This window comes from Neofelis nebulosa, chromosome 2, assembly GCF_028018385.1.
Source record: "Neofelis nebulosa isolate mNeoNeb1 chromosome 2, mNeoNeb1.pri, whole genome shotgun sequence".
Taxonomy (NCBI): Eukaryota; Metazoa; Chordata; class Mammalia; order Carnivora; family Felidae; genus Neofelis; species Neofelis nebulosa.
In genome coordinates this window covers 171,704,865-171,720,472 of record NC_080783.1, presented here as the reverse complement: position 1 = coordinate 171,720,472, position 15,608 = coordinate 171,704,865, and the positions used below count along the sequence as shown (strand labels likewise).

Below are 15,608 nucleotides of genomic sequence, written 5' to 3'. Positions count from 1 at the left end.
TATTTTTCTCCTTATTCTCCAGTAACTCCTTTATCTAATCAGTAAGTGACTGATATTTTTAAATGTTCATTTTTTTCAATCCTATATTCTTAACTCTACTTTGGGTTATTTATCCTTTCCCATTTACGTTGCTATCATGATTTCTTCCTTTCTCTCTCTCTTTTTAAATATTTATTTATTTTTGAGAGAGAGGGAGAGTGCACAAGTTGGGGAGGGACAGAGAGAGAGAGACAGGGAGACACGTATCTGAAGCAGGCTCCACACTCTGAGCTGTCAGCACAGAGCCTGACAGTGGGCTCAAACCCACAAGCTTCAAGATCATGACTGGAGCTGAAGTCGGATGCTTAATCAACTGAGCCACCCAGGGGCCCCCTCTCCTTTTTTTTTTTTTTTTTTTTTTTTGTTTAGTGTTTATTTTATTTTTGAGAGAGAGCATGACTGAGGGAAGGGTGGAGAAAGAGGGGTACAGAGGACCTGAGGGGGGCTCCTTGCTGACAGCAGCGAGTCTGAAGTGGGCTCCAACTCAAGAATAGTGGCCTGAGGCGAAGTCTGATACTCAACAGACTGAGCCACCCAGGCACCCCCTTCCTCTTTCTGATCCTAGGCCGTCTCTCCAAGTTTGTCCATTCATTTTTTATACTGCTTCTGATTAATCTTTCATCAAAAAAAGAAAAACCTATATCATATTCAAAATCTTATTCAAAATCCTATGTAAGTTCCTTGGCATTGTTGACCTCAAAAATAAAACGGCCAGTTATTTTGCTAGAAAATGTTTTTGTTTTGTTTCGTTTTCCAGAAATAGCAGAGGAATTGCAATTTGAGACCTGCAAGCTATGGCAAACCATAGTCAAATCAAGAGAACAAAAGAGATGAATGGTACTCTACAGAAAAATGAGAAAGTTGGGAGGGGTTGCTTTGAACAAAGGTCCATTGGAGAAGAATGGAGTTCAGGGTGGTGATGGTTTCTCATTAGTTGACTTGTGGCAGTTACTCATTGGCTGGGCTGTTGCTGGGCGAGGAGAAAATCTTCCTCTTGCTGAGGTAGTAAAGTAGGCTTCTTTGGAGGGTCTGGAATTGACCTTAAGTTGATAGGGCATGAGCGCTTCTTCTTCAGGTCTCTCAGCTCTATTTTAAATATTTCCTTTATTCAGTTACACAGTATTTAGCCAAAGGAGTTGAAAACTTATGTGCACCCAAAACCCTGCACATAGATGTTTATGGCAGCTTTATTCATACTTGCCAAAATATGGAAGCAATTAAGATGTCCTTTAGTGGGTGTGCACTCTTCAGCAGCACAAATTCTAAAATCAGAACAATAAAGAGAAAATTAGCATGGCCCTGTGCAAAGATGCCTTTAGTAGGTGAATATATAAACTGTGGTACATCCAGACAATGGAATATTATTTATTGCTTTAAAAAGAAAGAGCTGTAAAGCCATTCGAAAACATGGAAGAATCTCAAATGCTTGTTTCGAAGTAAAAGAAGCCAGTGTAAAAAGGCTATATACTATTTGATTCCAACTATTGGACATTTTGGAAAAGGTGAAACTACAGAGAGAATAAAAAGATCAGAGGCAGTCAGGAGTTGGAGGTAGCGTGGGGAATGAATAGGCAGAGTAAAATAAAAGAGGAATTTTAAGGCAGTGAAAATACTCTGCATGATACTATAACTGTCACGATGCATTGATTTAATACAATTATATATAAGTATATATGCTTATATTTATATAAATACTTATATTAATACTATACATGTCACAATGCATTTATTTAAACCCATAGAGGATACAACATCAAGAGTGAACCTTAATGTAAACAATGGACTTTGGGTGATTTTGATGGGTCAATGGAGGTTCATTAATTGTAGCAGGTACACCATTCTGGTGGGGGATGTTGATACAGGAGAAGGCTATGCATGTGTGGAAGAGACATTTGGGAAATCTGTCTTCCTTTCAATTTTGCTGTGACCCTAAAAGTTCTTTTTTAAAAAGTCTTTAAAAGAATAGACACCAGTCATTAAATGTTAAAATAGATAAATTCTATTCAAAAATTTTTCAGTGGTTCTTTAATTTCTTAGAGATGAAGGATAAAGGATAAAATTCCCTAATAAGAATTAGAAGGGTTAAGTCACTTGCTAAAGTCACATATTTTCAGAAATGGTGGAGTCAGATTTCAAGCTCAGATCTTCTGATTGCACAGAGGTGTTCTTTAAAATTTTGTCTGTCTTCGTTATTCTATGAATAAGACACTGGAGGGTTCTAGGAGGTTAAAACAAACACAAACCAACTCAGTGCCGGAAAATGTTCACCATAGAGTAAGCTCCTTAAAAATTGCTGAATAAATTTTCATTGACTAAAATGCAAAAAAAAAAACAAAAATTTTTTTTAATTCCAGGAAAGAGTCAAAGGAAAGCTCACATTAACATATAAATGTGGAGAAAATTAGATTAAATGTGGTTAGAGGGATGTTTGCTGGAGTAGTCATGGAGGCAGCTTCTCTTTAGAGCAGAGACTTGAGTCTAGCTCTGGGGGAATGGTAGGGCTTGCAGGACATTCCACCCTTGGGAAAGAATAGGAATAAGCAACAGAAAAGCCCTGGTGTGGTGATGCAAAGGCCATTACCAGACTTGTTTGGCCAGAGTAGGATCTTGGGAGATGTTAAGTGGGAGAATAGGTTGAAGAGTCAGCAAGAGGGGGGAGAATTTAGAAGATCTTGCATATTAAGAAGCTTGAACTTTGTTTCATGATCAATTCAAAGACATGTTATTTTGGGGGAAAGGGGAAATACATTCAAAACTACCATCACATGTTAGAGTAAGAAGAGACACAATGCTTGCAAAGTGATGCTTCAAGATTAATTGGTCCCCACCTGTATGCTGCACCAGTGCCTTGGGAAACATTACCTTCGCCATTTTACCTTAATCCCAAACACCTGTAAAAAAAATCTGTTTAGGTCCTAACAGATGATTTCAACAAGCATAACCTCTTTATCTTCCAGAAGTTCTAGGTTCATTCTATTTGGTAATCTAAGTTACTGTATAAATTTATTTCTCTTAATAGTTAGTTCCTAAGGGGCAGGGCCATGCTGCAATTGTGTATCTCTTTTTAGGAGGCCTAGGAAGCAATATATCCTTGAAAACAAGCAAACTAACAACACTATAAATTATATTACAACAAATGTTCTTATGTTGCAGGTGTTTTGTATATATACCTCATCTTCCTTGAGGACAGGTATCTCCCTTTTTTTTTTTTTTAACATTTTGTAAGCACTGTGCCTAACAAACACCGCATTTATTCAATGAATACAGACCTGAAGACTGATTTTTATGGTTAATGCATGGACCTTATTATACAAAGTAAAAGGCCTATCATAAAAATTCTTAGTTACATTAAAGAGAGTGGAATAAAGACAGGGGAATTGCAGGTTTTACACAGATCTTTCTCAAAGTCAAGTTACGGTAACAAGAATAAGAACGTTAAGATGTCTAGTGAAGTCAACACTGGACCTAGAGTCAGACGATCCCATGTGGTCCCAAACTTTGGGCAAATCACGTAACCTATCAGGAGCGCAGTTCTTCCATCAATTTCTTCACGAAGGAAAATGAGATCTGTATAAGCTAGTGCCCGGCATATTGCAGGAATACTCCATATTCCTTTATTTCCCAACTAAATTTCCCCAGGTATACTTCTCAGAATTTAATGTTGGGTCAGACGATAAAGAAAACACAAGGAAGATACGACGAAACAGAAAGGAGAGGGACCATGGAGGACTCAGCCGGTCTGGCCAAGTTCTTTCATCATATCCTTCCATTTGCTCGACCTTGGGTCACGCTCTCCTCTTAGCCCTTCAACAACACCTGTCGGGCCGGATCTCCCCACCCCATTAGCGCCGACCGCCCCCACCACTTGGCATTTCATCTGCCCATGCGGCCCCCAGACCCCCCTTTTCCAGCATTTTTAACCCTCCCTCGCGCAGACGAACTCCACCTGCAGAAAACAGGGAAGCCCACCGCCCCCGCCCCCGCGCCCGCGCGCCCCTCCCGGGACTCGGCCTCCCAGTGCCCAGGCTCCCCCGCCCGCGCCACCCCGGCGCCCCGCCCCGGGCGGGGAGGGTCGGTGCGAGGGAAGGGCCTGCCAGGTGAGGCGCGGTCACCCAGGGCCTCTCACTTCCGCCCAGGTGAGGGAGGGCTGACGCCGAGCCGGCCCGCTCGCTCCCGCCCGCGCCGCTGCGGGACCAGGTAAAGCAGGGGTCCGGGCTGTGCGGGCGCGTGCGGTGCGGGGTGGTGGTCCCCGCGTCCAGAGGCCGGCGCGGGGCCGCTCGTCTTGCCGTGTGGAGCCCGCCTTCCCTGCAGCCGGCGCGCCCTCCGCCCGCCCTCCCGGAGGAGGTGCGCCCTGGAGAACCAGGGCGCTGCTGAGCGCCGCGCCAGGCCCGCGGAGGGTGCGGGGCGCCGTCCTCCCGCGCGGGGCCCTGGTGACCCCAACATGGGCGTCCCCGCGGCTGGGTGCACAGCTCTCTGGGGGCACCCAGCCGCGGGCCGCGGTGCCGCCCCGCCTCAGCAGGCCCTGCCGGCCCTCAAATCTCGGCCCACTTCTGTTCCGGGATTGGCAGGGATCACAGTTTGCACCCAGATCCGTGCCTGCGCTTGGCCCCACAGCTGGGCGGAGTCTTCCTCCACTGGTGACGGTGAGAGGAGTGAACAGGTGGTGGCCTGCCACGGGGGTCCGGAGAAGAAGGGGGTTCCCAGATCTCGTCTGAGTGGACGACTTGGCCTTGGCCTCCTCTGGGTGCCCGGTGGTCACGTAGCCGCGTTCCCAGGACGGCGGTCAGGCTCGGGCTCTGCTAACCTCCCTTTTCAGATGGGGAGGATCAGATGGAAAGTACCGTGGCCTCCAGCCTTTGGGGGAATTTCTGGATTCCTGCTTTTAAGTCAAGCTCAGGAAAACATTTTCAAATCCTATCCCTTCCCCCACCCCAGGCGCCCCAGCCCGGCTAGCACACCTAGCAGGAGTGCCAGATTAATCTCCCCCAGGAGCGTTCGCTTGGCACTTTGTCGTATCTCCAGATGGTTCTTCTCACTTTGGATTCAAATTAGTTGTTTATTGGTTTGTCTCTGCGATTGAAAGAGTTCGACTTTCAGGGCCCTATGTCTCTAGCTAGCTTCTCAGCTGTATATAGACTCTGGCCGTTGATAGCTATGCAACAAGCATGTGTTTCTTAAATTAACGAAGAAGCCTTCTGGAGACCTAGAAGAAGAAATCTCCGTTATGCCTAGAATGGTAACACCACATTCTAGGCTGTCTAAGCTCCTATTGGCTGCCAACTCATTTGTACACATTGTTTAAATTTTTGTTTTTTATTTTTTAATGTTACTTGTTTTTGAGAGAGAATCTGAAGCAGGCGCCCAGCTGTCAACACAGACCCAGACCCAAGGCTCGAACTCACAAACGGCAAGATGGTGACCTGAACCAACTGAGCCCCCCAGGCGCCCCTGTACACATCTTTTTTAGAAAAAAGCTAATGGTTGTAAAAACTCAAATTGCTTCATTTTGCAGTATTGGAACCGGGGGATTGTGACTTTTAACTAAAATGAACTTGATGTTTCCCGGCCCCTGTGGCCTATATAAAGATTATTAAAAATTTAAAATAATTACAGTTAATAAATACCAGAGCTGGAAGGTACTTTCTGAGATAGAATTTGCAAACTATTCTGAAGAGATTTGCTCTTGCTAATTGAGATCCTGTTAAGAGTCACATAAGATGACCTTAGCATTAGAATAATAGTTGTGTTTAAAAATTGAAAAATTGTACTAAGCTCTTATCTGTGTTTAATACCCTAAATACGTTTATTAGTTTCTAAGTGAACTCTACTCCCAAGATGGGACCAAAACTCACCACCTGGAGAGATCAAGAGTTTCATGCTCTGTATGATGAGCCAAAAATGCAACCCTAAAGGCCTAAGTTTAAGTCATGTATGAATATTAAACTATAAACATCCTATATGCAACATAGAAAATTGAAGAGGATTTTTATAAAAGGAAGTAAAAGCATACACAAACCCACCTACCACTGGAAGTAACCACTAATAAAATTATGGTATATTGTCTTTCAGTTAGTATTCTTAAAAAGGGAAACCTGTGTATTTTCCCATAGTGACTTCACTTTTGGAACCTTGTGATTCTGAGATGGGTTCAGCATTCAGTAATCCTTGTAATTGCATTTTTACTTATAGGCTTTTGGGGCGCATGGGTGGCTCAGTCGGTTAAGCATCCAACTTTGGCTCAGGTCATGATCTCATAGTGGCTTCCAGCCCCATGTTGCACTCTGTGCTGACAGCTCAGAGCCTGGAGCCTACTTTGGATTCTGTGTCTCCCTCTCTCTGCCCCTCCCCTGCTCACACTCTCTGTCTCTCTCAAAAAAGAAAACAAACAAACATTAAAAACAAAACAAAACACCTTTGTTACTGGAGGTGCCTGGGTTGCTCAGTCTGTTAAGGGACGACTCTTCATTTCAGCTCTGGTCTTACCTCCCCCTCTCTTTGCCCCTCCCTTCCTCACATGCTCTCTTGCTCTCAAAAACAAACATTAAAAAACCCTAAAAAACATTTAATACTAGTCCTTAAACTAAACAACCAAGTATTCTGAGTTTACTTGCTTTGTTAAAGTGTAACAAAAATACATTAGGTTGGTGAAATCAAAATTGGGTTTAATTTGTAAAGATTTTGTTCATCTTGGTAGTGTATTTTTGAGAGAATCATTCCGCCTTTATATTGTTTGACCATTGCTATGTTTTTCTCATACTCCAATGTTTTTGTGTAGATTTGGATGCCTTTTTTAAGCCCTCATTTTAGGTTCTGGTGCAAATAGAAATTTAGAGCCTGTCAATACACTTTAGTCACTGGGATGGATCTATGCTGAACATGAAGGGCTCACTTCTGTTTTGCTGTGCACAACGGTGTAGACTGGATTTTGGAGACATGGTATTGAGTCCATTTACCATATAACTTGGCAAGTCACATATCCCTGGTCCTCTGTTTTCTCATCTGTAAATGATCTACCTCACTGAGCTCGGGGGAGGTTGAAATTAAATCCTTTTAAGAATGTGTCTTGTAAACCGTGAGCCATTATTTCCCCCCTTTGTGCTCCTCCACTGTGATGTTTAATTCTGATAAAATTAGGGAGTTGTGCTATTTTTATTGGGAAGAACTGAAGGTTGTGAGTTACTTTGATAAAAGGCATAGAGACCATATTAGCTGTTAAATAAACATCTTTGCTAAAAACACTGTACAGGGATCTTTCTGAAAAGCCATAGGTTAAAACTGCTGTCAACATGGTTAGCTACTTGTACATGTGACTATTGGGCACTTCAAATAGGGCCATTTGGGATGGTGACGTAAATGTAAAAATGCACGTCAAATTTTGCAGGTTTGGTGTAAAAAAAAGAACTTGTTATATTTATATATTGAAATGTTTGTATATTTTGGGTGAAGCAAAATATATTATTAAAATTAATTTTCCCTGGGGCACCTGGGTGGCTCAGTCAGTTGAGTGCCAGACTTTGGCTCAGGTCATGATCGTGTGGTTCATGAGTTCGAGCCCCACATGGGGCACACTGCTGTCAGTGCAGAGCCAGCTTCAGATTCTCTGTCCCCCCTCTCTGCCCCTGCCTCACTCGTGCTCTGTCTCTCAAAAATAAACATTAAAAAAAATTAAAATTAACTTACCCTGTTGCTTTTAACATTTTTCCTGCAGCTACTAGAAAAATTTAAATATTAAAAAAAAAAAAAGATTACTTATGTGGCTCACATTGTTTTTCTATTGAACAGCACTGGGTTAGGATTCAGTATGCGTATGTTTATCCTTAAGAGGGTTTAGTTGACTGAAGCACTTACATTCCTACCTATAAACAGTTTTTTTTAATTGCCAAGTTATGGGCCTTCCCACTCCCCCTCCTTGTATATATTGCATTAGTGAACATTTTTATAGTTTAGTCTTCTGAGAAATAACCATTAATGAGTATATAGCAAAATCTCAGCTACAATAGTTTTTTTTGAAGCCCTTAAAATATCTTAAATAATTTTGGTTGAAAAGAGATGTTAATAACAATAGTAGCTCTTATTCATTGAATGTACACTGTGTGCCAGGCTGAATGTTTTACAATACCTTATTTAGTCCTTCCAACTGTACATATGTAGTAGTTTTCATTAACTATTTTACAAATGAGGAATCTGAAGTATAGGGAAATTTAAACAACTGGCATAAGAACACAGAGCTGGTCCCAGCAGTAGAAACCAGGTCTCCATGATTTCAAAGTTCATAGGCTATAGAATCTTATTTTATGCATTGGTTATCAGATCAATACTGGAAAGGAGTATATTATTGAGGTAGGTATTTAGCTTCATCCTGTTTTTGTGTTTGTCACCAGTAGGAAACCATCCAAATACCCATCCACAGGAGATTGGGTGAAGAAATCATGGATTCCTAGAGTGGAATACTATATAGTAGTTATAGTAAATGAAAAGAAGCTATGTGTATCATCATGAATAATTTTATTTTATTTTTAGAAGACAAAGCTTGTGGTCAGAAAGGAGACATTTTTATTTATATCTTTAAATTTTATTTATTTTTATTTTAGAGATTGTGCACGAGTGAGGGAGAGGGGCAGAGAGAGAGAGAAATAGAATCTCAAGCAGGCTCCCCGTTCAGTGCGGAACCTGATGTGGAATCAAGCCCCATGACCCTGGGATCATGACCTGAGCCGAAATCAAGAGTGGGCTGCTCAGCTGACTTGAGCCACCCAGGCGCTCCATGACTAAATCTTAACGTTGTAAAGTTAAGGTAAAACAAATTGCTGCAGGATAAATGTACAGTACGTTCACCATTTATATAGTTTAAAAACCATCGAACAATAATGTTGTAAACAAACATGTTTACATGTAGTGTGTGTTTAAGAATTTCAGATTTGGGGTGCCTATGGTCCAGGTCATGATCTCATGGTGAGTTCGAGACCCGCGTCAGGTTCTGTGCTGACAGGTCAGAGCCTGGAGCCTACTTTGGATTCTGTGTCTCCCACTGTCTCTGCCCCTCCCCCACTGTGCTCTGTCTCTTATCTCTCTCTCTCAAAAATAAGCATAAAAGAAAAATCTTTAAAGAATTTCAGACTTGAGGGGTGCCTGAGTGGCTCAGTCGGTTAAGCGTCCGACTTCAACTCAGGTCATGATCTCATGGTTCACGGGTTTGAGCCCTGCATCGGGCTCTGTACTGACAGTTCAGAGCCTGGAGCCTGCTTCAGATTCTGTGCTTCCCTGTCTCTCTGGTCCTCCCTGATTCATGCTGTTTCTTTCTCTCTCTCTCTCTCTCTCTCTCTCTCTCTCTCTCTCTCTCCTCTCTCTCCTCTCTCTCTCAAAAATAAATAAACATTAAAAAAAAATTTTTTTTTTTAAAAAAAGGAAGAATTTCAGGTTTAAGGGGCTCCTGCGTGACTCAGTCAGTTAAGCTTTCTACTTCAGCCCAGGTCATAATCTCACAGTTGTTGAGTTCAAACCTCTGCATTGGTCTCTGCTGACAGCTCAGAGCCTGGAGCCTGCTTAGGATTCTGTGTCTCCCTCTCTCTCTGCCCCTCCCCTGCTCTCACTCTGTCTCTGTCTCTCTCTCTCAAAAATAAACATTAAAAAAAAAAGAATTTCAGATTTTAATTCTGTTTATGTTATGTTGATGACATGCATTTGTGAAGCTGTCTTCAGGTTAAAAGTAATTAGTGGGAGCATTTGGATGGCTCAGTCAGTTAAGCCACCAACTCTTGGTTTCTGCTCAGGTCATGATGTTTCACAGTTTGTGAGACTGATCCCCACGTTGGGCTCTGCACTGACAGCAGGGAGCCTGCTTGGGATTCATTCATTCTCATTCTCATTCTCTCTCTCTCTCTCTCTGCCTCTTCCCCGCATGTGCAAGCTTTCTCTCAAAATAAATAAACTTTAAAAACAAAACAAAAATTAGTAAAATTTCCATGAGATGAGTATTCTCTTATGTTGGCCTTACTCGAAAAACAAAACCAGAGTCCCGTACTTTTGGTGTTTTGCACATCTTGCCTAGCTGGTAGGTAGCTTTCAGGTGCAGAACGTTTTTCATTTAGCTTTGGCCACTAACTAATGGGCATGACTTTGACAATAGGGGCAGGGTGGGGCTTCTGCCTTGAGTAGGGTAGTCGGTGCCCTAGGAGTTACTTTCTGGAGATTTTAGTGAAGCTCCCAGGCAGAGCATGGTAGGAGAGGAAGGTGAGTTGAGGGATACATTGACAGACATTTTCTCTCTGTTGTGAAATATCTGACTCCTGTTTTTAAAATCATTAACAGTTGACCTTCCCTCCTCCCAAGGTGAAATTTCCCCTTTGTTGTTTTGAAATTGTAGGAAGGTTTCTGCATCTGCAATATGGGGTGATAATACTATGTTGTTAATTAAGATAAATGAGATGTTTTACAGAATGAAAGACCTTGGATTTGGTGCATAGTAAACACCAAAAGTTGAGTTACCTGATTTAGTGACTGATAAAATGGATTGGGAAAAAGGTCAGGAGGAAAAGGGAGGGTGAACATTGGTGGGATGGGTGTCCAAAGCCTAGTTTTGTCTATTTCACAATTTGCTGCGACTGTTTTGAGTATCCCAAGCATGTCAAAAATGCCATGAGCATGTTTCTGGAGAGAAAGGCATACAGCCTACAGTGTGGGGAGAATTGAACAGATTATTTGAGGTGGAAACTAATCATTTATGAATGCCTGGGTCTTTTCAGTGAGGGACTGGCTATACAGAGATCCATAAGGGTGAACATTGCCCTGATTTGGTTTTTCTTGTTTTTGTCAATTATTAGAGAAAACTGCCACCATCAGAAATACAAAAGCGTAATATAAAACAGTTTAACTTCACTCTCACACGGTAGCCAATCACAGAGAGTATTGATATGCATTGATTAACTGAATAGTTCAATAAGAAAATTAGTTTATCGCCAGCTGAATTATTCTGGAGAACTGACTCAATTTTCAGTTCTGATTCTGAGTTTAACATGATATCATTTATCTTCAACTTCTATATATTCTGAATAGCATTAAATGGACTTAATTTAAAAAATTTTAATGTTTATTTTTGAGAAACAGAGCATGAGGGGGGAGGGGCAGAGAGGGGGAGACACAGAATCTGAAGCACAGAGCTAGAGGCAGGGCTCAAACCCATGAACCCCGAGATCATGACCTGAGCTGAAGTCAGATGCTTAGCCAACTGAGCCACCCAGGTGCCCCTAAGTGGACTTAATTAAGGATTGGCTATGGCTTAAGCATATGTCCCCCAAATATCAAGATCTTTCTGGAATTTGTATATGTTTTCAGAATTCCAAGAATATAGTGTTTTGACAGCAGCCAAAAATACATTATTTACATTTAAAGGGTTTACAAAAGGCCTTGTCATTTGATAGGGGCACAAGACTATGACAACTGTCTTGAATCTACATTAGCATGATTGATAGCAGATGTGTTTACTTTGGCTAGGAGAGTTTGTTTTCCATTCAATTGATACCTTACAAATACTGAGCTTTGAGAACAAAAGGCATGATAATTAGATAACCACCTGGGCTTTGTGCTCCTAAGGAAGCAATAGAAACTTAGTTGCTCTTGACCTTCTAATTTTGAGCAACTTCTGAAATCATGACTTCGTTTTTACAGTTAATAGCTTTTAGATTGTTCAAACTCCCTGGTTGGCTCTGGGGGAATTCCCAGTGAGGCCTTTCATTGTGATCTCCCAATTCACATCTGCAGTTAGATGCTGAATACCTGTACTTTGCCAAGCTGACTGCCAGTTATCTTTTTTCCCTCCAAATTTGTCCCGGTGTGTTCTATTCCATGTGCTATTGGGAATCTGAAAAGTGTGTTTACCGGGGTCCTTAGTTTGGTTAAATTCTTGAACTGAGGAGATTAATAAATCTATTCAATAAGTTTCCTCCACCTGGAAATTTAAGTCAAATTACATTTCTATCTCTGCATCAGCTTTTTTTTTTTCACATACTCCATTAATTGTTAATGGCTAAAGGCATGGGTATTAAAAAAAAAACCACAATATTATAATAATTTCCTTCAGTCAAATCCTACAGTGAACCAGACATGAAAAATTCATGGCTCAAACTCACTTGATCAATGATGGAGTGGAAGCTGAGCATAATAACTACTTCTCTGGAGGCTGTACGACTATGAGGACAGCGGCACACTGTGGCATTTTAATGTCTAGGCTATGACTGATTTTAGGTGGTCTATCTCTGACAAGCTAGACACGTTACCACGTTTAAACAAACTTGAGATTCCTTGCTGTAAGCCTTATTTCTTAGCCTAGTCGAATAGATCAAAGTTGTTTGGTTGAAGATTTCTTAGGACCATGAAATGAGAGGCCATTTAGCCTACGTGCTGATTACTGGATGTTCAGCTCTAGAGTTATGGCATTTCTTCCTTCTGTCGTCATATGCTCTTAAGGCTTTAGTGGCCTTCCCTAGATATTCCCTAACACGATGGAATTGTAGTAATTTTCCGGTAATCCTTCCAGTAATTAAATATGAGTCAGAGGGTTGGATGACCACCCATTGTCTACCCTTAACGTTTCCTGAAGCATACTCTACCACCATGGTTTCCAAAATGCACAGGATGATTCAATTGGGAAGATGGGAAGATGACAAGAAAACCTTACTTTTTTAGTGCTTTTATCTTACTGTCATGGTATTTTTTATTTTATTTATGTTTTAAAACATATGACATGTAAATAATAGTGATATGTGTTTATAATTATAAAAAATAAGGTGAATAGTCAACATATTTTCACTGATGGGAATGTTTGAATACCACTAATCTATCCTATTACCAGAATTACCTTTTTAAATAGAAATCTGGACTCAATACTTCCCTACTTAAAAGCCTTTAATTACTTCCTGTTGCTTACAGGATAAAGACCAGTCTACTTAACATTATTTACAAGGACCCTCTCAAAGTCTATTTAAGTCTGTGCTTCTTAAACTGTCAGTAGTAAGAGATCAGGGTTCCCCTGCACCCCCAGTCTTTCAAGGACTGATATTTTTGTAACATAATTTGTTAGAAAAGTGAATTGTTAGAACAAGAAGATTTTTTAAAAAGTCAAGTTTTTATTACTACATTGAATAAACATGACTGTGCCACACTGCATGGTTTTTAAGTACCAATTTTGGTACTTATCCCTTTGTGAGCCAAACATCAATTTGCAGTCCACATCTGCAGTAAAAACAAAACAAGCCAACTATTTTTTTGTCCTGTTTTCAGAGACTTTATATACAATACATCATTTAAAGCTGGTTAATATTCTTATGGAAAATCATGTATTTTTATGCCTGTGTACAGCTCCAATTGTGATCTCTAGGCTATAGCAGCCTCAGGGTAACATGGGAACTTTGTTTGAAATGCAAATTCTCTGGCTCACTTCAGACCTGCACAATCAGAAACTCTGGAGGGTAGCGCCCCCCCCCCCCCCCCCGCCCCCCAACTTGTGTTTCAACAAGCCATCCAGGTGATTCTGATGCCTGCTAAAATTTGAGAACCACTGACCAAGGGCATCCCTATATTTCATTCAAACTGTAATACTTAAAATTTTTTTTAATTCTGTAACTGGGAGTTTGTACCTTTTTAATCTTCTGTTTACCCATCCCTCCACCCACCTCCCCTCTGGCAACCATCAGTTTGTTCTCTGTATTTAAGAGGTTGTTGTTGTTGTTACTCATTTTTTTAGATTCCATTTGTCTTTCTTTGACTTATTTCACTTAGCATAATAAGCTTTGGGTCCATCCCAATGGGAGGGTCGAATTCTTTTTTATGGCTGAGTAATATCCATTGTGTGTGTGTGTGTGTGTGTGTGTGTGTGTGTGTGCGCGCGCGCGCGTGCTACATCTTTTCTATCCATTCACAACTGCAACACTTTTGCCAGTGAAATGAAACACTGTCAATGATGCTGGGTAATCTGAAACTATCTTGGGCAAATGGTCACTCTCCTCTTACACCCTATTCTCTTTAAGAGAAGTTTCTACTGTGTTCTCATTCCACACATCCCCACTCAGGCTTAGTCACTCTCCCTTTGTGATTTCGCTTAGTACATGGCACACACCTCTACTATTTATAGGCCTTATGATATATCCTGTTGTGTTGTCATGATCTTTGTATCTGTGTGCTGTCTCACTAGGCCATGTTCGCCATTATCTTTTTGTCTTTTTCAGCTATAAAATTAAGACATACTTTTAAAATAAAGTTCAAACAGCACTAAAATCTATAAAAGTCTAAGTTTTTAATCTCGGCATCCTTATTTTTACTTTTTAGAAGTAATCACTATAAAATTGACTACCTTTCTAAAACTAGAAACCTACGCATGAGTACATATTTTTTTTTATAAATTGTTTATGAGAGAGAGCTTGTTCTCAAAAATAAGCAAACATTAAAAAATAAAAATCCATGAACAGCTTTAAGTTTCTCTTCCTTTGGAGTGCAAAGGTCAGGTTGTACTATGTTCTGTATGCTGATGCAGAGTGGTTGAGAGAAGGCTGTACTTAAAAAGACTGGGTTCAAGTCCTAGGTCTACCCTTAACTTCTCATATGTGCTTGGACATGTTCCATTTTGCTTCCATTTTTTTTTTTTTTTAAGTTTGTTTTGAGAGAGTGTGTGGGGAAGGGGTGGAGAGAATCCCAAACAGGTTCCACGCCCAGTATGGAGCTGGATGTGGGGCTCAATCTTAGCACTGTGAGATCGCAACCTGAATCGAAATCAAGAGTCCATGCTTAATGGACTGAGCTACCCAGATGCCCCAACATATTTTTTTCCCTCACAAAAAGAAAATGCACCTATCCTGAAAGTTGCTGTTTTCCCTATTCAGTTGTGAGTGTTAGGTAATATCCCTGTGTTAACATAGGGGGTTGAATTGTCAAAGCATGCTCATGTGAATGAGAGATCAAACTTCAAACCAGCACCAAAGCTTACTCATGATTCAGTGATTACAGGTAGGAGTTAGGCACAGACATTCCTTCCTGGAGGAGTACCCAGCCAGTAGGCATTCCAAAGAATGTCACTTTTCTTCTTAGGACATATTATCAACACACTTATGAAACCTAGTTATGTGTAGACATTAAGTAACGTATAAATGTATTTCTGACACACTTCAGCCACAGTTTTTAATTTGTTTACAGGAATAAAGTACAACCTTAGGACACATTGTTGTTTTGTTTTAGATTACTGGACAAGTTCTCAACAATATATATGGAAACCTTTTTTTTTTTTTAATGTTTATTTGAAAGAGAGAGAGAGAGAGAGAGAGAGAGCGAGCACATGAGCAAGGGAGGGGCAGAGAGAGAGGGAGACACAAAATCTGAATCAGGCTCCAGGGTCTGAGCTGTCAGCACAGAGCCCAATGCGGGACTCAAACCTGTGAACTGTGAGATCATGACCTGAGTTGAAGTCGGATGCTTAACCGACTGAGCCACCTAGGTGCCTCTGGAAACATTTTTCTATAAGGAAGCCTTTTGTTTTTGGGGAATCCTGAGTTTTATACTCTACGAGTTAGACAAATGTAAAATAT

General features: G+C 41.0%; 1 protein-coding gene and 1 non-coding gene across 5 annotated transcripts in view; both read left to right on the top strand.

Annotated features, from left to right (window-relative positions):
* The first annotated feature begins 1,277 nt into the window (after positions 1 to 1,277).
* Positions 1,278 to 1,381, top strand: LOC131505862 (U6 spliceosomal RNA). Its single transcript, XR_009258619.1, has one exon. It is a non-coding gene; the product is annotated as a U6 spliceosomal RNA (small nuclear RNA).
* Positions 1,382 to 4,125: 2,744 nt separating this feature from the next.
* The window catches only part of PATJ (PATJ crumbs cell polarity complex component), a 366,822-nt gene continuing 355,339 nt past the window's right edge, over positions 4,126 to 15,608 (top strand). For all 4 annotated transcript variants that reach the window (XM_058717189.1, XM_058717188.1, XM_058717187.1 and 1 more), the window contains exon 1: positions 4,126 to 4,236. The gene's annotated coding sequence lies outside the window, so the exon portion shown is untranslated. The remainder of the gene's footprint in view (positions 4,237 to 15,608) is intronic.